This window comes from Pinus tabuliformis, chromosome 9 (assembly GCF_031772625.1).
Source record: "Pinus tabuliformis cultivar Carrire ecotype Pingquan chromosome 9, CPIR1, whole genome shotgun sequence".
Lineage (NCBI taxonomy): Eukaryota > Viridiplantae > Streptophyta > Pinopsida > Pinales > Pinaceae > Pinus > Pinus tabuliformis.
This window is the reverse complement of record NC_142307.1, coordinates 883,675,142-883,697,553: the sequence shown is the minus strand read 5'-3', so window position 1 is coordinate 883,697,553 and position 22,412 is coordinate 883,675,142. Positions and strand designations below refer to the sequence as shown.

Genomic DNA, 22,412 nt, shown 5'->3' with positions numbered 1-22,412 from the left:
GTAGGGTGAGAAGGAAGGATACTATCACATGTCAAACATTAAGGAATTTTCCTTCCAAAGGAAGATATTTTTAGCACTATTACTACAAGGATTAGGAGTGAGGTTGTGCTTATATTACAAGGAGTACAAGAAAGCTTGATGAGGCTGAGGAAGCCATGATAAAATTATATTATGAGAGGGCATAATTTAAAGATAGAAAAAACTATTCCAAATATTGGATGTACTTGTGGATCTCCTATTTTTTTTATATCACTAAAAAAGTAACCAAACAACCAATTTCTTGGAATTTTCAATTCTAAAATAAAAAAGAAAAACTTTTGTTGAGGAGAAATGTAGTGATATGGGGCTTCATTCAAGCATTGGATTAATTCCAGGCTTGTAGCCAATCTGATGAATCTACACCATTGGTCTCACTTATGGGCTACTCTATCCCATTTGCAACCAAAATTGTTGGTGATTTCTGGCAAAAAATGTTTTGTAGAGCCGAAAACACCTTTGTATCCTCATCTTGACTAGGAAGAGTCGTGGAATGAGATGGAAGTTACATGAAAAAGTGGATATGGGATTAAGGAAGTGTTGTAGTGGCTGCAACACCCTCCAAAATTTTGGCTTGCAATTAAATTTCAGAGCCTTCCTTGGTCTTTCCCTTTATGGTTCCAAACACTTGACCTCATTTCATGAGCTTTCTAAGAGTCTTTTCACCCCTTTTTCTTGTTTGATCAACTGTCGTCTTGTGGCACGTTTGATTTCTTTACCATGATTGCAGTCCTTTTTTGGTGATTTCAAAGGTTGGTCTTTGCATATTCAAGTTGTTCTAGCTTTGTAAACATCGACCACACTCATGCACAAAGTTTTAAGCACTGTCACATAAGTTTCGTCTCGATCATCCCAAGTCCATCTTAACTGTTGCACTTGTCAATTTTTGTTCTAGGATAGTCTCATAGAGGGTATTGCTTTGTCTTGTTGTTCCAATAGTCTATGTTTTCGTGTAGTCAAGTATTCTAAGTGTGTGATAAAAAGTTAAAGTTCCTCACAAGCTCATTTTCCTCCCGCAAATAGCTATTTCTCTGAAAACCTTATGACTGGGAAACTCACTTTCACCACACCCCAACTGAACTGTGCACTGCACAGTCTCAGCCCTCAGTATTGTAACCTTGCTGCACATAACTGAGAAGTGTGCAGTCACTGTCCCCCAAGGTAGTTGCACCGCACAATTCCATAGTTGAGCAACCTGCTATCATCACTAGAATTGTGCAGTAACTTCTCCTAGACTGACCTGGATTACGTATTTCGCAATACTAGTCATCAAGATTCTTCCCTGCCTATTGGATCCCCATAATGCAAAGAGGACCAAGCATACCTTGCCTCCAAGAACTGTGCAGAAGTGTCTCCTCAGTGTCCTCCCTCAGCCAAGACTCACTGATATCAAGAACTGCACAGACATGTCCTCCCAAGCCCCTCTACTGTCCAGTCCTACCCTGGTTCTGAAAATTGCGTAGGCCTACCTCTTAGGGTCCCAACCTGCATCGACCATTGATTGTCTCAGCTCCATAATCTTGTCTCCCAGTGGCTTATGCATAGTTTTCCCCGATAGTGAGGACTATGGTCAGGGTTTTGTTGAAGCCTCGGAAATCGTTGCTACAACATGGGGGAAAACCACCCGGTCCAGACCTTGGTTGGCAGCTCCTTTTTCATTTGGTGTAGTGGCTCCGATTGGGGATAATGGGACTAGTTTCCCAAAAAGATATTTTGGTAGTGTTGATGGGGTGATATGTGATGTAACAAGGGAATGATTTAACAAATTTTAATCTAATCTAAACTATTAATCACATGCATATATCCTAGTTTTAAACACTATCTAACTATAACTATACCCGAGAATAAAAGCATGATATGTGATCTACAATAATGTCCTGTAGCAATTGGTAATAAAGATCATTTAACTGAAATAAGAGATGAAATCATTTTAACAATAATCATTTTGGATAAATAGTTATCCAAAATGTTTGTGAGAGATATATCGCATATAGAATCATTCACGTATTCAATAGGAAATTAAAGCCAACACCATACAAAAGTGCAATAATGCTAACCAAAATTAAAACTTTCATACATAAAGAAATGGAAGAAAAGTTATTGCCTGATACATAAATAAAACATAACCACAAGATAAAAGTACCATTGGTAATAAGTTATGCGCATGTGTTTCAACAATATCGATCTAATTCCAACCAATCCAACATCAACTAAGAGTGAAAAAGTGCAATTTCAGTAGAACACGCCAGATTTAAAAGAAAATAGATCCTCTTCCATTCATTCTACTAGAACCTCCTCAAAGGTACAGAAGTGCATGTTTTGAAGAATGTTTCTGATAATATTTCTAAACCCCTCTCTAAATGCATGAGAGGGGTTTAAATACTAAAATTGTAGGTCCTAAAATAGATTATGACAAAAATAGTTGAGGAGGTTTAAACAACCTTCCTTAGATTATGCGAAATGAAACTAAAATAGAAATAAAACTAAGTGACTAACTCCTTTGCATTTGATCCTTAAGATCACAGATATCTGTCATTCGTTCGAGCTATGTCAGTTGGTTAATCACAGATTCCAATTGTCCAGTAAATACAACATCTATCAGTGTTGGCACCATTTTCTATGTGGAAGTGGTTAGGAAACACAAGGTCATCCACTGGCTATATGGTTTGACTAAGAATTGCCTATATGATTCCCAGTTCAGCTTGCTCATTTTTCTGATCACCTCCTCCCTTTCCTTTGCTATTTATCTCCATTGCTGCTCCAATTGATTGGCGTTTGGAAGAAATCCTGGTATAGATTCAACAACTAGGTCAGCACCATGTAGATTTTCATTAATGGCTTCAATGATGTTGTTTGTTGCTGCTTCCGCGACCGCTGTTGCTCTTTCTGCTTGCTTGAGCTGAGAATCAAAGTCTACAAATAGAATTTCTTTATGTTGCTCCTCCAATTTTGGCAAATCAGCCTTTCTGCCATCTTCTGATTCTTTCTAGGTGATAAAGTCAGAAATCCTTTTATGGATTTCATCATACTCAAGCCTCATGTCGATGACTTGGCTTGTTAGCTTATCATTGATCTCACAGTAAGGATTTACTTGTGAGATTTCTTGGCACAGAAGTTCCTTTTGTTGCATTAGTTGGGCATTAAGGCTGAGTGCTTCTTTTACAAATTGATCGATTTGTGGATTTTCTTTATACTTATCTATCATAGCTTGAATCCTTGCATCCTTTTCTGTTAGGCTGGCTTGATTTTGTATTTGCATCTGTACAAACTCCTGCTGTAGTTTGGCAATCTGTGACTCTACTTGTTAGTTAGATTTTTCTTGCTCTAATTATTATTCCAACAACAGGATATTTTGTTCTTTTTCTCTTAGAATAATTTGAACCTCTATTTCTTTATCAATAGTTATCGTAGCATAGGCTCCCACAAATTTCGACAGTCCCGTAAGGTTCTCAGATGGGTCCATGGGCGAATCTTTCTAGACAATATCCATTGGTTCATTGTCGGGAGTGGTAACAATTGCAGCATCCAAATTTCTTTTCTTCCTTTACCTTTTGATGACAACTTTATGGGTAGGGCTATAAAACACATCTAAGGGAGGAATTTCCTCAATTCTTAAAACAATTTCAAAAGTGGGGTGGCAGGAATGAGCTCTATATCTTGAGTACTTACAATCTTCTCCAATGTAACCTCTTGATTTGATCTGTGCTATGGAGTCTGTACTTCAGATGTTTGTTCTTCTGTATGGAGCATTTTATTAAAATGCTCCCATTATTTTTCCAAATCAACAACTTGAGGTTTATCCGACTGGGTGGAGGTAGAGTGAATTTCAGCTCGTTTCTTCGCCGAGGTTTGCTCGGATGCTTTTTATGTAGTTCCAGTTGTGTCTCTCTCGGACTCTTTGTTTTTACTACCCCCATTTTGGGACTATTGCTCTGAGTGTTGTGACTCATGGGTAGACTTCTCCTGGGACATTGCTTCTGAAGTATCTTTAGAATTTTCTATGGAGCTTTCCTCTAAGCTTACATTGGGAGTTGGCTCCCTTATTGGTTCAATCTGTAGTAGGTCCAATGGGACCTGTAATAATCTCCTCTCTTTGTATTCGTGGAAGGCCTTAAGATCATATGGGGAAAAAAGTAGTGAAGTCATATGCTTACTTTCGAAAATTTCTCTTTTTGTAGGAAGAGGTCATTGAATACATCTTCCTTGTGGGTGAATATCTTTTGCTTTCACCATAATAGTGAAGTCTTTGGTGGTGCCATTTTGGTGATACTGTCTTCCTGGAAATGTAGCCAATTTCAGAGATTCATATTCTCTGCTTCCTTGCATGCATGTCCAAAATCATGTAGTGCAAACGCACCACATTGCAACGGAAATGTAGGGCAAATGGAATTTTTTTGTTCCTTCAATTTTTTGCTCATCCCACCTTCTCCTGCTATTTGGTAGGCTATCTCCTTAGCCATTAACTTATTAGGGACATAGTATGGGAGGACATGTGGTGAAGCAATTCTCATGAATACTCTGATATATGTAATGTCTCCTCCCTAAACCATCTGGCTACATGTAGGATATCTACTTCATCTTCTCTAGAAAACCTAGGGGCAGTCATGTTGTAGACATGTTTATGAATATGCAGCATAACTCCTTAACAAATTCTGTAAAATGGGGGTGAAAATGAGACTCCCACATATTCTTATGATATATATGAATGGGAAGTAGGTCTTTCACATTGCACTTCCATCTCAGGATAGGAAATTTGTAACCCAAAATAGATAGCATCCATTATATAGGCACTAATGAAAAATGAAGGGTAAACCCTAGAAGAGATACTCATCTTTGTCCTATATTCTATTACAACTTTCACCAAATTATCAAACAAAATTCAGGCCTAATTCATTATTGTTGCATTTATGGCTACATCTATTAATGACAAACATTCATGGAAAAATTTAGTACTATCGGGCTTGTCGAACATTCTACATAGCATGGTTGTTGCAAAACTATGAGGGGGAGATATAGATGTTGTAGAATACATACTCAATTTATCCTTTTTGATCTTGCCTTCATTTTTCATCCAGGTTCGCGTAACGTCTGCTGGGTCTTCATTCTCCTTAGCAAATTTCTCAAGGAACTGTTTGTTGTAGAATGTTTATGGCTCTATCAGTTTGTACATAAGTGGCATGTTGTACGGTGAAAAAGATCCCATAACCTCCTGCCTGCTATTCTTAAATTCTCTGTCTAAGACATCCACATAGTCAATTATCCACTTGTCCATATCTGTATATAGAATTATCTTTGGTATTGCAGCTATGCGGTGTAGCAATGAGCATGGCATCTCAAAGATGTAGGCATCTGAGGAAGAATGACCATTGACTGTGGCCTTTATTACTAGAGGTATTGATTGCTCTTTTTCTAATAAATCATACATGGTTTTCCACGTAGAGGTTCCTCCATCTTTGCTGCATGTAGTATCAGAGAATAAGGGAGCCATTTCTGATTTCTCAGATGTGGCTACCTTGCCCCTCTTTGCCATTGCTCCCAATGACTCTTTCTATGGATTTTTCCTGAAAATGGAGTAAAACAGAAGCTATCAGATATAAAGAGATAAGAATGAACCTAATAATGAATAATTTAGATAACTTTGAAAATGTGACAAGATAGGATTTTTTATTTGAACGCAGGTGAGAAGATATCATATTACGTTGAACTGTCTTTCAAACGTAAATGCTATTAACCCTTACTAAATTCCCAATAATGGTTCCTTATTGCCAACTTTATTTCTCATTAATGCTCTGCATCGTAAGTCAGGGAAGCAATTTTTAGGGTGGCGAGCCTTTAAACTGTGAAAACTCCAATTTTGCGGTTGCGATGCAGTATCACAAATCGCATTATTTCATTATGATTATTACACTTTCTTTAACATTTCTTTAGCTTCTGCGGGATGCGAAATGTGGGTTGCTCATTATCAATTTCAAAGCATAGCTTATTTGTTAGGATTTTCTATGTAAATCCCCTTTTTTCCTTAAGTATCAGACTTGAGTGCTTGTTTATAACATATTTTGGAATTGGGTTTGGGTCTTCAATCGCATTTCGCAATCTCGCATGGTGATCAGGCTTCGAGTTCCTCTTAAGTGTTCTTAATATGATGCGATAAGGGAGATTTCATCATCACAATCTCACATATTACATGGTTTAAGATACTTTGTTAAGGCACGCCCTTTGTAAGTAGTGATTTGTGATGCAGGCCTTATTATATTAAGAAATGCTTTAGAACTTAGTTCACATGGGAAACCTGATAGTTTTGAGGTTTTAGGCACGGTGTTCTTTTTTTTATTGCTTTTTTCTAGTTTTCATGGATAGCAAGGCTTTTAACACGCTTGATTGTGCGATATGCGAAAAGGCGATGAATTGCTAGCTTTTTCAAAAGGTTTTATCTTGATATCTTGCTTTATTCCAAAAATTAACAAGAAAAATTCCTAAATGCTAAACTTATTTTTGGAAGGATTTTTTTAAAGGGTCCCCATTTATTAATATAATATTGACTATTACTATTAATAAATGGGGGGTTGTTGAATAGCACAACAATTTGCAATTCACTTGGAATAACTAGTTATCTCTGACAGTTTTTTGAAATTTCTAAGAACTTCCAAAATAAAGGTAATTTTAGAAAATAAAAATTACAAATATAAGATAAGAAATATTACTATGAATAATACAAAAACATTTACTTAACTATCACCCTTTCGATCATCCTCTTCAATATGAAATTTTCTTTGTCTACATCAATCATTACTTGTTTAAAGATAAAAACAAGGGGAATCTCACAGATCAGCTTTTTGTCATACTCAATTGCCATAGGTAGAGCCTCTGCTGCTAGCAAGTGTCCATAGCCTTTACAGGGTTACCTTTTAACCAACAATGATTTAGTATCCCATCTAGATAAGAATGAAATCCTTAAATATAAGTTCAAATTTATATACTTGTTTTTCTAAATAATTTTCTTTTCTTTAAAGTTTTCATTTTACTCCTCAAAGGCCATTGTCTTGGTTTGGTGACCAAAATTGACAATGCCATTCACTGGTTGTAACTTGGCTGAAAAAGCTAGTTGTTGATGAGACCCCTTGTCTTTTGATTGATGGAATCTCAAGTCATTACCCTATTTTGATATGCAGTATTGGTAATGTCAACTAGTTATTTCCCTATGATCATGGTACGATGGCTCGTGATGAGACATCGTATCCTTTAAGTTTAAGCATATTTTAGAATTACACTCTGAGGATGAAAGCTTAGTAGATGGGGAGAATCATTGACTTCTTAAGAGTTTCTGTATGGCAATTGTAGAGTTGAAGATGCTTTTCGGAAGAGAGACTTTTCTTTGTTTAAGATACTTTTCTTGACTGATGGTAGAGCAAAGGTTTTTTTTATAAAGTCGAGGTTTAGCAAAAGACAAATAATGTTGGTAGAGAATAAGTAATCTTAGAGCGATAAAACTTAACTCATGTTTCAAATGAAAAAATAATCTTCTTAACCATCTTTACTTATACAAGAGAAAAGTCAAAATATAAGAGAGACTATTACTTGTAAAGCCAAAAGTAAATTCTACTCAACTTTTTATTTTCCTAAAAAGAAAAGACAATAATATACAAGGAATAGAAAAGGCGATCTTCTGTGAAAAATATTTCTTAAGGATATTCCCATTAACAAGTAGAGATTCTCTCTTGCCTAATAAACATTGTAATAAAAAGGTTGATGGGCCTATGTGTTCCATAATCTGAAAGGGCCAAGCCACATTCATTGGAACTTGATATGCGTACCTTTTTCCTTGTGTGCTTTGTCCCATTTTAATACCAGGTCTCTGAGCTGAAAGGATTTTGTACTTACAAATTAGCATCAAAGGAAGCTTTGACTAACGGTTGATTATGTGCATGTGTAATTTTGGCCTTTTCCATTTCTTCTTCAAGCTTAAGGATTTGTAATTGGCTCACTTGCATAGAAGAGGAAGGAGTTTCTTCAATAAATTGAACTAGGTCTAGTAAGGGAATAGCTACATTTGTTGGGAGGAAAACTTCTTTCCCATAGACCAAATTAAAAGGATAAGTGCCTATGGAGGCCTTTTGTGTTATTAGATCTTCACATAGAGAAAATATTAAAGACTTATGCCAGTTTTTCTGACTTTGATCAATGGTTCATTTAATAATTCTTATGAGATTTTTGCTTGTAGATTTGGCTAAGCCATTTCCTTGAGGATAATAGTTAGCAAAGTATTTAAGTTTAAAACCTCTTTTAAGAGAAAATTTTGTCATAACATTGCTTGAAAAATAAGATGCATTATCAAACATAAGGGCAGAGGGTAGACCAAATCTGGTAATAATAAACTGATCGATGAATTCAATAATGTTCTCATAATTGGCTACCTTAAGCCGAATTTCTTCCACCAATTTTGTGAAATAATCAGTTGCTATAAGAATGTATATATGCTTCTTAGAAGAGTGAGGAATGATCTCACCTATTATCTCCAGTCCCCATTGTTCAAATGGGTGTTCAATGTTGACTAGATGCAATGGTAGCACGAGTTTCCTCTGTCTTCCTGTAGCTGTTTGAAAAACTTTACATTTCCTTACATAACTATGTGCATCCTTGAATAAGGCTGGCCAATAATAGCTAGCATGCAGGATTTTATGTGCGGTTGTGTCCCCTCCAAAATTTCCACCAGATGACCCCTCATGGAGTTCCTGCAAAACCTTTTTCACCTCAAATTTTTCAAGACATCTAAGCAAAACAAAGCTATAATTTATTCTAAATAACACATTATTGATGATTTGATATTGTATAGCTTTTAGCCTCAAAGCCCTTTTTCTTTGGTAATTTAGTTGTGGAGGGGCATACACATTTCTTAAATAAAAAATGATATCAACATATCTAGATTTAGGGTCATTAAGGCTTACCTCATATACTTGTATATCATTACCTAAATCTTGTAGTGCTATTAAGTTGGATGCTCCTACTAACATTCTACAAAAACCTTGACCTTTTACAATTTTATCTGGTTTGATTTCGATGTCATATTCTTGCAATGTCGTAACCCAATTTTCTCTCATTTCACCTACATCCCTTTTTATTAACAACTTTTTTACTGATGAGAATGGTACTATTACCTTTGTGTGGGTTTTGAGGAGGAAGGGTCTGAAATTATTTATGGATTTGAAAAAATCAAAGTCTTGTTTTCCAACATCTAAATAGTTCAATTCAGCCCCCTATAAATTGGAGCTAAAGAAAGAAATTGGTGCTTCAGCTTTATCATCATTGACCTGTGTTAATATAGCTTCATATGATTTCTCGGAAGCGAAAGCATATAAAATGAAATGATTAGAAAAATTTTGAGTTGCCAAAGAGGGAGCATTTATGATTGCATCTTTAATCAAATCAAAGGCTTCATGCTGTGTGTGTCCCCATTTAAAAAGAGAATTTTTCTTAATCATGGATTGAAGAGGTAAAACAATTCATGAAAATTCAGGGAAAAATATTTTAACAAAATTTATTTGCCCTAGGAAAGATTGCATAGACCTTTTGTTATGAGGTAAAGGAATTTCAGGAATTTCACTTATTCTATCAGGGTCTATGTGACTCCCTTCTTTGGATACAATGAATCCAAGGAGTTTTCCTTCACTTAACGCAACGAAAGATTTCTTGGGATTAAGAGAAATTCTATACTTTTGACAACGTTCAAAGATTTGTTTTAAATCTCTCAGATGATTACTGCATATTTTTTGGACTATACAATTATGTCACCTAAATAGATTACGACTAACATGTTTACCAAACCTTTGGAAGCTATATCCACGGCTCTTTGGAATGTTGCACCAGCACTGATTAATCCAAATGGAATCTTTTGATAGGCGTAGGTGCCCCATTGGTTCTGAATGTAGTTTTTATGCAGTCATCTGGATGTACTAGAATTTGGTTATAACCTGAAAATCCATCCAGGAAAGACATTAGTTCTAAGGCTGCAACTAATTGCAATATATGTTCCATAGGAGGCAATGAAAATTTGTCCTTTTGACAAGCTTTATTGATATTGTGGGAGTCTATGCATATTCAAATATCACCATTTTTTTCTGACTGGGACAAGGTTGGAGACCCACCTAGAATGTTTGAGCAGGAAAATAATCTTGGCTTTTAGCAGCGTATTCAATTCAGACTTAATCTGATTTTCTAAATTGGGATGAATCTTTCTCAATTTCTGCTGCACATGTTTTTCATCATATGTCATGGGGATGGTATGTTGAATTATAGAAGTTTCGTATGTTTTAAGATCTTCATAGTTCCAAGCAAAGGCATTCTTATATTTCTTCAACAATTGTATAAAGGTTTATTTTTCATCTAACGTAATTCCAAAAACTAGATTGATATTTTGAGGTTTAAAGTCAGTTCAGAGATTAACCAATTCAAACCTCAAAGTTGAATTCTGATGTTTTGAGTTGGTCGGTCTTTTGAATCTTTTGTTAAGGTCATATAAGTCTTCTAGCTTAACAACAGACTTAGGTATAGCGTTTATTGTTGTGTCTTTCTTAAGCTGGTCGTCATGTTGATCTTCATCGATTATCTGGTCATCATAAGAACCTTTTGATGTCAAAAAGCTTATGATATCTGAATCATTATTAAAGACTCGCCAATTAGTGAAATTGTCGAGCATAGAAGGCCTAAAAATCAATTCAATAGAAAATCGACTGGGACTATAATCTCCTGGTGGAATGAGCTTGTAGGCCACATTAGCCAAAAGGTCAGCGCTTGTGTCTTGGAGTCTAGGGATAGGGGAAATATTAAACGTTGTAAAATGAGAAGTGAGATCTTGGACTAATGATTGATAATCTTTGAAATGTACAAAGAAATAGTGTATAGTATTTCTTACTTGTTTTATCACAATTTCTGAATCCCCAAACACTTGTAGGTATTTGATATTAAGGCCAATGGCTTTATACAGGCCTTGAACTAACACTTCATATTTAGTAGTGTTGTTTGTGCAATAAAATTCAAGCCTACATTCTAACATAGTTTTTTCCCCTTCTGGGCTAACTAATATGCATCTGCTCCTGCTCCATCGTTGGATTTAGATTCGTCAAAAATAAATTTCCAAAATAAAGAGCTAACTATAGGTTTATCTACAAAATTTATACACTTAGAAGTATCTGTTTGAGAAAGGTTTTCAACTTGTGATACAACTAAATTTTCCAAGAAAGGTGAAGTATTTGCATTAAAATTTCCTAGAAATGATTTGACTGAGTAGTTTCTGATGATATTGCTACTATACGTGACTGGTTTGTTCTGTCCTTCTAATTCATAACAATATACTTTTGATGCTTTTCGCGATCAACCATTATTTTATTTGGCTTTCCATTATAGGGAACCCACATGTGAGACCAGTTAGTCAAAAAATAACCTTGGTGTTTCTATGACCAATCTCTACTAAGGATTAAGTTGTAGAACTTGGGAATATCAGCTACAAGAATGTCAATGACTTGACATACTTTAGGGTTCGATGGAATTATAATGGTAACTTGATTAATTTCTCCTATTACTTCGACTTGGGATCGGTCTAACTACACAATGCACACAATGGATTTTTGAGGTTGAACATTCAATTTCGTGAAAACTATTCTTGGTAAAATATTAGATGAAACTCTAGAGTCAACTAAACAATTGTGTAGATTTTTGTTGAAAGCTTCGAAAGTCAACAAAAATGGAGGAGTACGGGATTTAGATCTTCCTCTAATTAGAGAAACATCGGTAGGATCGATTCTGTCTAGTGACGTACTATGGGGCCTTCCCATTTCTTGGGCAGTTTGTGAGAGTACGACGGTAGGAAGAGGTGAAGTAGGGACTGCTTTGAGTTCTTTGAATAGCAGCTTCTGTTGACGTTTCAGCTTGCTAATCTCATGAAAGGTAATGTTCTCCCTAGTCTTTTTCATATCATCCACAATTTTGTATTCCATTTCATCGGATACTATCATGGTCTTGGCTGGAGGTGAAGAATTTGATTGAAGAGTAGCCGTTTGGGTAGATTTGGATGGAGAATTATTACTTGTTGTTTTATCCTTGGGAGCCAGAGTTGATACGTTCTTCTTTGAATTTTTTTGAGGTGAATCAACAGAGCCTCTACTTTGGGTTGCAACAAGCAGGGCTTCTTGTGATTGTTCATTGGGAAGGATGAAATCCCACATCCCTTGTAACTCAACCACTTCCTCATCGTCTATTTGTTCTTTAGTTGTTGAGACTTCATCTTCCTCTCCATCTAATTCATCATTTGATATAGCATTTGGAGGCTTAGGGTCAACAGGGGAACTCCTCTAATATGGTATGAAAGATTTCTTTGAGGAAGTCTCTGCTACTTGTTTCTTGATATCAACCATTTCATTAGACATGGTTTTGAGGGCCTTTTGTAAACCTTCAAGATCAAAAGGATCTTTAGGTTCTTTTTTCTTGGATTCATCCCCAAAAGTCACTTTATTGGATTTTCATTCTTCTAAAGCATACTTATTATCTAAGGCTAAAATTCGTTTTTCTACAACTATTACTTCTTTCATGTTTTCTGCTAAAGTTAGTTTGGAATCCCTATCGATGAAAATAATTGTATTCAAAAGGAGAGCAAAGATGTACCACTCATTTTGGACTTCATTGTTGGGCTTGGATGTCGCTGGTATTTTATTCAATAATTTATTAAAGTGAGAGTTGAAGTCTTTAATTGTTTCCTTAGGTTCGACTTTCAAATTGGAGAGATCATTGATTAGGGTAGCTATGGATCTGTCATCTCCAAATTTGGTTAGGAACTGCTCTTGAAAGGCATCCCAACTATTTATAGAACTTGATGGTAATGAGAAGTACCATGATCCTGTTGATCCTTGTAAAGTATAAGGAAATAATCTTACAACTACATCTTCTTCTACTACTGCATTTAAATTAATAGACAACATAAAATTGTTGATATGTTCCTCAGCTAGTAGGCCATTATCAGGATTGAACTTTGGTAGCCATTTTTTGAGATGAGTTGGTAATGGATGTAAAGGTCCTTCCATTCTTATAGCTCCTGGATTTGTCCATGGCCTTGGAGGATTTTGAGCCATTGTTGGTGTCTGCATAGAAGAATATGTTCCAGTGATTGAAGGTGATTGGGTAGAGGAGGGTTGAGTTCCAGTACCTATGTAAATCATGATATGGAGTTGTGAGGTGGGTGATTTATCTTGTGATAAAATAGATCGAATGAATGAAGATGATTGAGGGGATGATGAAAGAGCCTCACTATGAGATTAATATGGTGTCTTCTTAGCTCTCTTACGGCTTGGCAGAAGGAATTCGAATGGGGGAATCCCAAAATTTTCACTATGTTCTCTAGTTAACCATTGAGATGAGGGAAACTAAGAAGTAACACTATCTTGGGATAATTCAGATTCTTGTTGAGATATCAAAATCCCTTGTAACTTATGAATCAGAGATTGGACCTCAAGGGTTTCTATAGAAGAAGAATGATCCAATTTCTGTGGAATTTCGGCAGTGGGTTGAGGGTGTGTTTACAAGTTCTCACTTAGGATTCAGAGATTTAGAATGTGATCGGGAAGTTGGAGGTGAGGGTGAGGGAGTTATACTCTTAGAATGGCCTATTGGTTTGAATTTACTTGCCATTCATAGTTCAGGCCCTCCTTCTAGTTCCAAAAAAGTTGAAGCCTCAAAAATCATTCCTACAACATGGGGGGGAAACCACCCAGTCTGGACCTTGGTTGGAAGCTCCTTTTTTGTTTGGTGTAGTGGCTCCGACAGGGGATAATGGGACTAGTTTCCCAAGAAGAGATTTTAGTAGTGTTGATGGGTGATATATGATGTAATGGGGGAATGATTTAACTAAGTGTAATCCAATCTAAACTATTAATCACATGCATATATCCTATTTTTAAACATTATCTAACTATAACTATACCTGGAATAAAAGCATGATTTGTGATCTACAATAATGTCCTATAGCAATTGGTAATAAAGATAATTCAACTACAATAATAGATGAAATCATTTTAACAATAATTGTTTTGGATAAATAGTTAGCCAAAATGATTGTGAGAGATATATCGCATATAGAATCACTCACGTATTCAACAGGAAATTAAAGTGAACACCATGCAAAAGTACAATAATGCTAACTGAAATTCAAACTTTCATACATAGAGCAATTGAAGAAAAGTTATTCCTTGATACATAAATAAAACAAAATCATAAGATAAAAGTACCATTTGTAATAAGTTCTACTCATGTGTTTCAGCAATATCGATCTAATTCCAACCAATCCAACATCATATAAGAGTAAAAAAGTGCAATTTCAGTAGAACATGCTAGATATAAAAGAAAATAGATCATGTTCCATTCATTCTACCAGAACCTCCTCAAAGGTATAGAAGTACATGTTTTGAAGAATGTTTCTGATAAAATTTGTGGACCACTCTCTAAATCCATGAGAGGGGTTTAAATACTAAAATTGTAGGTCCTAAAATATATTATTACAAAAATAGATGAGGAGGCTTAAACAACCTTCCTCAGATTATGCGAAATGAAACTAAAATAGAAATAAAACTAGGTGACTAACTCCTTTGCATTTGATCCTTAAGATCGCAGATATTTGTCATTGGTTTGAGCTATGTCAATTGGCTTATCATAGATTTCAATTGTCTAGTAAATACAACATCTGTCAGTGTTAGCACCATTTTCTGTGTGGAAGTGGTTAGGAAACACAGGGTCATCCAATGGCTATATGGCTTGACTAACAATTGCTAGTATGATTCCCAGTTCAAATTGCTCGTTTGTCTGATCACCTCCTCCCTCTCCTTTGATGCTTGTCTCCATTCTTGCTCAAGTTGATTGGCATTTGGAAGAAATCCTAATATAGATTCAGCAACCAGGCTGGCACCACGTAGATTTTTGTTAATGGATTCAATGATGTTGTTTGTTGCTGCTGTTGTGACTGTTGTTGCTATTTTTTCTTGCTTTAGCTGAGAAGCCAAGTCTGCAAGTAGACTTTCTTTATGCGACTCCTCCATTTTTGGCAAATCAACATTTCTCCCATCTTCTGATTCTTGCCAGGTGATAAATTTAAAAATCATTTTATGGATTTCATCATACTCAAGCCTCATGTCGATGACTTGGCTTGTTAGCTTATCACTGATCTCGCAGTGAGGATTTACTTGCGAGATTTATTGGCACAGAAGTTCCTTTTGTTGCATTAGTTGGGCGTTAATGTTGACTGGTTCTTTTACGAACTGATCAATTTGTAGACTATCTTTATAATTCTCTACCATAGCTTGAATCCGCGCATACTTTTCTGCTAGGCTAGCTTGATGTTTAATTTTCATCTGTTCAACCTCCTACTATAGTTTGGCAATTTGTAACTCTTCTTGTTGGTTAGATTTTTCTTTCTCTAATTGTTGATCCAACAGCAGGACCTTTTTTCTTTTTCTCTTAACAACATTTGAGCCTATGTTGCTTTATCAATAGTTGTCATAGCGTAGGCTCCCACAAATTGCAACAGTCTCGTAAGGTTCTCAGATGGGTCCATGGGTGAATCTCTCCAGACAATATCCATTGGTTCATTGTCGGCAGTGGTAACAGCTACAACATCCAACTTTCTTTTCTTCCTCTACCTTTTGATGACATATTTATGGGTAGGGCTATAAAAAACATCTAAGGGAGGAATTTCCTCAATTCTTAAAACAATTTCAGAAGTGGGGTTGGCAGGAATGAGCTCTATATCTTAAGTACTTACAATTTTTTCCACTATAACCTCTTGGGTTGATCTGTGTTGTGGAATCTGTACTTCAGATGTTTGTTCTTCTGTATGGAGCTTTTTATTAAAATGCTCCCATTCCTTTTCCAAATCAACAACTAGAGGTTTAGCCGACTGGGTGGAGGTAGAGTGAATTTCAGCCTATTTCTTCACCGAGGTTTTCTCGTCTACTTTTTCTGTAGTTCCGGATGTGTCTCTCTCCGACTCTTTGCTTTTACTATCCCCATTCTAGGACTATTGCTTTGAGTGTTATGACTCATGGGTAGACTTCTCCTGGGACTTTTCTCTGAAATTATCTTTAGAATTTTCTCTGGAGCTTTCCTCTAAGCTTACACTAGGAGTTGGATCCCGTATTGGTTCAATCTGTAAAAGGTACAATGGGACCTGTAATAATCTCCTCTCTTTGTATTCGTGGAAGACCTTAAGATCATCTGGGGAAAAAAGTAGTGAAGCCATATGCTTTACTCCCGAAAATGTCTCTTTTTGTAGGAAGAGGTCATCAAATGCATCTTCCTTATGGGTGAATATTTTCACTTTCACCATAATAGTGAAGTCTTTTATGGTGCCATTTGGGTCATACTGTCTTCTTGGAAATCTAGACAATTTTAGAGATTTCATAATCTTTGCTTCCTTGCATGCATGTCCATAATCATGTAGTGTAAACACACCACATTGCAATGGAAATGTAGGCCAAATGGCCTTTTTTGGTTTCTTCAATCCTTTGCTTAGCCTACCTTCTCTTGTTGTTTGGTAGGCTATCTCCTTAGCCATTAACTTACCAGGGACATAGTATGGGAGGACATGTAGTGAAGCAATGCTGCCGAATACTCTGATATATGTAAATGTCTCCTCCCCAAACCATTTGGCTATAGGTAGGATATCTACTTCAGCTTCTCTAGAAAATCTAGGGGCATTCCTGTTGCATACCTGTTTATGAATAGGCAACATAAATCTTTGATAAATTCTATAAAAATGGGGGTGAAACAGAGACTCCCACATATTCTTATGATATATATATAAATGGGAAGTGGGTCTTTCATAGTCCACTTCCATCTCATGATAGGAAATTTGGAACCAAAATAGATAGCATCGATTATATAGGCACTCATGAAAAATGGAGGGTAAACTCTAGAAGAGATACTCCTCTTTATCCTATACTCTATTATGGATTTCACCAAATTATTAGACAAAATCTAGGTCCAGTTCATTATTGTTGCATTTACCACTACATCTAGTAATGGCAACCATTCTGGGGAAAATTTGGTACTATCAGGCTTGCCGAACATTCTACATAGCATGGCTGCTGCAAAATTATGAGGGGGAGATATAGATGCTATAGAATACATAACCGATTTATCCTTTTTGATATTTCCTTCATTTTACGCCCAGGTTTGCATAACGTTTGCTGGGCCTTAATTCTCCTTAAGAAAATTCTCTAGGAACTGTTTGTTGTAGAACATCTGTGGCCCTGGTAGATTGTACATAAGTCACAGGTTGTTTGGTGAAAAATATCCCATAACCTCCTACCTGCTATTCTTAAATTCTCTGTCTGAGACATCCACCTGATTAATTAGCCACTTGACCATATTTGTATACAGAATTATCTTTGGTCTCGCGGCTATGTGGTGTAGAAATGAGCACACCATCTCAAAGGTGGAGGTGTCTAAGGAAGGATGACCATCAACTGTGGCCATTCTTACCAGAGGTCTTGGTTGCTCTTCTTCTAATAAATCATACATGGTTTCCAACGTAGAGGTTCCTCCATCTCTACTGCATGTAGTATCAGAGAATAAGGGAGTCATTTATGATTTCTCAGATGCAGCTACCCTGCCCCTCTTTTCCATTTCTCCCAATGACTCTTTTGTGGATTTTTCCTGAAAATGGAGCAAATCAGACGCTATCTGATATACAGAGATAAGAATGAACCTAAGAATGAATAATACAGATAACTTTGAAAAGGTGACAAGAAAGGAGATTTTATTTGAATGCAGGCGAGAAGATATCGTATCACGTTGAACTTTCTTTCAAATGTAAATGCTATTAACCATTACTAAATGCCCACTAATGGTTTCTTATCCCTGGCTTTATTGCTCATTAATGCTTTTCATTGGAAGTCAGGGAAGAAATTTTTAGGGTGGCAAGCCTCTAAACTACGAAAATGTCGATTTTGTGATTGTGATGCAATATCACAAATCGCATTATCGCATTGTGATTATTGTACTCTATTTAACATTTATTTAGTTTATGCGGGATGTGAAATGTGGGCCACTCATTATTGGTTTCAAAGCATAGCTTATTTGTTAGGATTTTCTATGTAAATCGCTTTTTTCCTTAAGTAGCGTACTTGAGTGCCTGTTTATAACATATTTCGGAATCGGGTTCGGGTCTTCAATCGCATTTCACAATCTCGCATGGTGATAAGGCTTCTGGTTCCTCTTAAGCATTCTAATGTGATGCGATAACGGAGATTGCGTCATCGCAATCTTGCATATCGCATGGTTTAAGATACTTTGTTAAGGCGCACCCTTTGTAAGTAGTGATTTGTGATGTGGACCTTATTTTATTAAGAAATGCTTTAGAACTTAGTTCACATGGGAAACTCGATAGTTTTGAGGTTTTTGGTGCGGTTTTCATTTTTTATTCCTTTTCACTAGTTTTGGTGGATAGCAAGGTTTTTGACATGCTTGATCACATGATACACGAAAAGGCGAGGATTTGCTATCTTTTTCAAAAGGTTTTATCTTGATATCTTGATTTATTCCAAAAATTAACAAGAAAAATGCCTAAATGCTAAACTTATTTTTGGAAGGATTTTTTTGAAGGGTCCCCATTTATTAATATAATATTGACTATCACTATTAATAAATGGGGGGTTGTTGGATAGCACAACAAGTTCCTCATCCAAACCTGATCTGCGCTTTACGTAACTTCAGTGACCAACCTCCCTCCCTATCATCTGGAACTTCGCAATGTGTAGTTATTGAGCCTTATTTCTCAGCCTATCACCTAGCTTGGGCCCAATACATGGATAAAAATGCTTCATCTTAGAATAGGGAGTTTTTGGATTTGATGCCATCATGTCATGAGTGAATTGCAGGAACATGTACGCTATTAGATCATGGTGAGATGATGAAGAAGGAGAGAACATGATAGAATACTTATCAACAAAGAAGCTTATCAAGAACAAGCAAAGGGAACACATGCATGCAACCACCTCTCAAGACCAAATATCATTGAAGACTCCACATCATCAAGCGATGTGGAGCATAAGAGAAAACACATCTAAGAACACATCTATAACTCAGCAACAATAACGACTTGACATTGCCACCTCAGCAAGATAGTCCATGTCAGCAGTGTCATGTCAAGTTGTTTCATGAGTTGTTAAATGCCACATCACTATTATGAGCCATGTATATTGTAATGTAAAGTGGAATTCCAATGGACACACATTAATATGAAGAGTCATGTTAGTTGAAAAGTCATAGTAAGTTGAATAGCCATGAGGGAAGTCAAAGAGTCACAAGGGTCAAGCACCAACCCTTGGTTATATATACCCCCTTATTGTATGAGAAATGGAATTTTCACCTTGGCTCCTCCCACAAAGCAAAGAGAGTTTTGGTCAGTTCTTTGAGGAGCAAGGAGTGGCTCCAGTGTCCCACTACTGGGGCTAGTGATGTATGATGTAAACATGTGTCTTGGAACTTTTTCTTAGTACAAAAGCCTTTTTAGGCCAATACTTTTCCATGCATGACTTATGGATGTTTGTAATACTATTCTGTGAGAATTTATATTTCATGTTTGTTTCACATGTACTAAGATATTTGAACTATTTCAATTATTTTAGTGCTCATATTGTTGGGAATGTGTTGTAATGCTAGTTACTGTTGTCTCATCCTTGTGGACTACTTTGCGGGATACTCTTCATACATTTCCTCGCTCATCGATTATAATGACCATCACATCCATTGTGGACTATTCCACTAGATAGTAGATGGGTCTTTCCTTGTTCTTCAGTTTTGACAACTGCCGCATCCATTATGGACTATCCTGCTAGATGCTTGACATTTCTTCCTGGTTTGCGAGTGTCCCTTTCTATGTGGAACTATTACCTCTCACTTAGAGGCTCACTTCTCGACTCCCTTTTGCAGTAAGAGAACCTAGACACAGTTACATTGCATAATCACCAGGCACACTCACCTTGCTTTTTGAAGGTACCATTGCAACACTTTCTTGTGCTAAAAGCTAGAGCTAAGGAAAATCCCTAACTATTTGGCAACCAGGCCATCATACCATATGGGACTCCTACACTAAACGGTGTGAGGTCTGATTGGGACCTCATATCATGGATATCTCCTAAACGTTGGTGGATCCAACACCATTAATAAGAAGAAATACCTATTGATTAGGGTTTTGTTGGAGAAGTGTCAAAGTTCATTCTAGTAACTTAAAAATTGGCATACACCTGCAACATGTTGGATGCATATTCATTTTCCTTTTGTAGGTCAACTTGAGTGTAATTGGTCAAAAAGACCATGGTTTCATACACATGGTATGTTGAAATATTTATGGCCAAACACCAAATACTACTACAAGATTAGACATAGGCTAGTCAATGGGTCATATATTTGGGGCCAGCTAAAATATTTTAAAACATCTTCATATCTTGGCTAGGAGTCTTTGAACCTTGGAATCATTTTTGGTGACATGGGGAAAGAAGAGAATGATGGTTCTAATGCATATAGTAAGTACCAACCAAGAACTCTAAATACTACTAATTATTTCCTTAAGGACTTGGTAAATATTGACATAGTGCTTCATATTAGAAATTTGTCTTATGTAAATGGATACCTGTCACAATGGTATCACTGCACAACATAATCACATGGTCCACACACATTAGCTAGTTTCAACCATGAGGGTGATTTCCTTGATTCCAGTTTATTATATAAGAGCACAGTTTAAGGGGGATAATGTGGTGTGCCAGCTGAAACCACATTTCATATACCAACAACTAATGATGTTAAACCATGGTATACCACCTACTATGGCATGTTCCATTTATGTATTGGAGATTCATAACATGATTGGTGATAAGTATCATAACAATACAAATTTATCGAGGAATGTTTAGCCTCTGATGGAAGATAAAAGAAAGCTTGGATAATATTGATTTCACATTGAGTTCTTGGTTATTCCTCAAATTCATGGACTGTTATTCATGGAGAATTTAAAGAACTAATGGGAAGAGGGATTTACGGAAAACTTTGGCAGAGGCATAAGGTCTACATTCATTTATTTTCCAATGTTCACAACTATGAGAGATCATTGTCATATTTATCAGAATTATTGTGTGATTCAATAAAAATCTTAGTATTCATGAACCTTTCATGCCACAATTCATGTAGTTCTGGGTGGTGGAGGTAAAATTCATTCTCTGATTTCTTCTAGACAAATGCATAAAGGGAATCATCCTTACTCCTTATTTGAAAGACTTGCAGGAACAACATAAGTATGGCCTGATATGGATAGACCCTTGGAGGCTAATCACACTACATCACTAAGAAACAACAATATTACTATTCATTTCCAGCAATGAAGGATCCTTTTCACTTAATAAAAAATCCAGGAAGTTATGCATGTGATATTGAAAAATGGAGATGTGATCTAGCTCACCAAATTTCGGTCCTTCAATCACATCAGTTGAAAACAAAGAAATATTCTTACCCCTCACTAATGCTTTTTTCTCATTTTTGATATGTGGTTACCTCTTATTGCATATCATTACAACAAATAATAATGGATCCCTTTCTACCTTCTGCAACTGCAATTTGTGATCTCATTACCTTTGGTATTCCCAATCACATCGCACCTTGGCCCAGTTAATTATGGCCAATGATTCTCAAATATCATTGTGATTTGGAGCTTGATACTATTCGACTTACTCATTATATTAAATATGTTTCTCAGCTGTGGTTTGAGAATCAAAATAGATTTGTGGAATCTTCAAGTTCTAATTAACAAACCACAACATTATTCTACCTTTTGGTTACCTAGATATTCTACTATTGGTTTGAATAGATATTAAGATGAGAGATTGTAGGTTATAAGGTTGTTCATAGGATTTGGTTATTATAATTGGAAGGGGGTTCATTTAAATTTGCAATTCAATAAAAAAAAACCTGATATTTCCCTCACAACTTTTTAAGAAGAAAAAATTAGCGACGTGTTACAAGATTTACATAGGAGTGGATATATACTCTTATACATATGCATATTGATTGTAGATAAGAGAATTTAATAAAAATCATCCAACAAAAATCCCAGGTGTTGAGGTCATGTTGTAGCGGTCGCAACACCCTCCAAAATTTTGGCCTACACTTGAATTTTGGAGCCTAATATGGATCCTATGATCGGTCATTCCTTAGTCACTTATTGGTAAGCTCAAGATTTCAAGCTCCTTTCCTAAATCTTAAGATTCATTCACAGTTTCATCTGTATATAGCATGTGTCATCTTTGGGCATGGGGATTATTGCTTTTCATGCAAAGGGATGTTTGTTT

General features: G+C 36.1%; 1 pseudogene; it reads left to right on the top strand.

The window, feature by feature from the left end:
* The window catches only part of LOC149151609 (putative inactive purple acid phosphatase 27 pseudogene), a 65,988-nt pseudogene extending 44,626 nt beyond the window's left edge, over window positions 1-21,362 (top strand).
* Window positions 21,363-22,412: the final 1,050 nt, after the last annotated feature.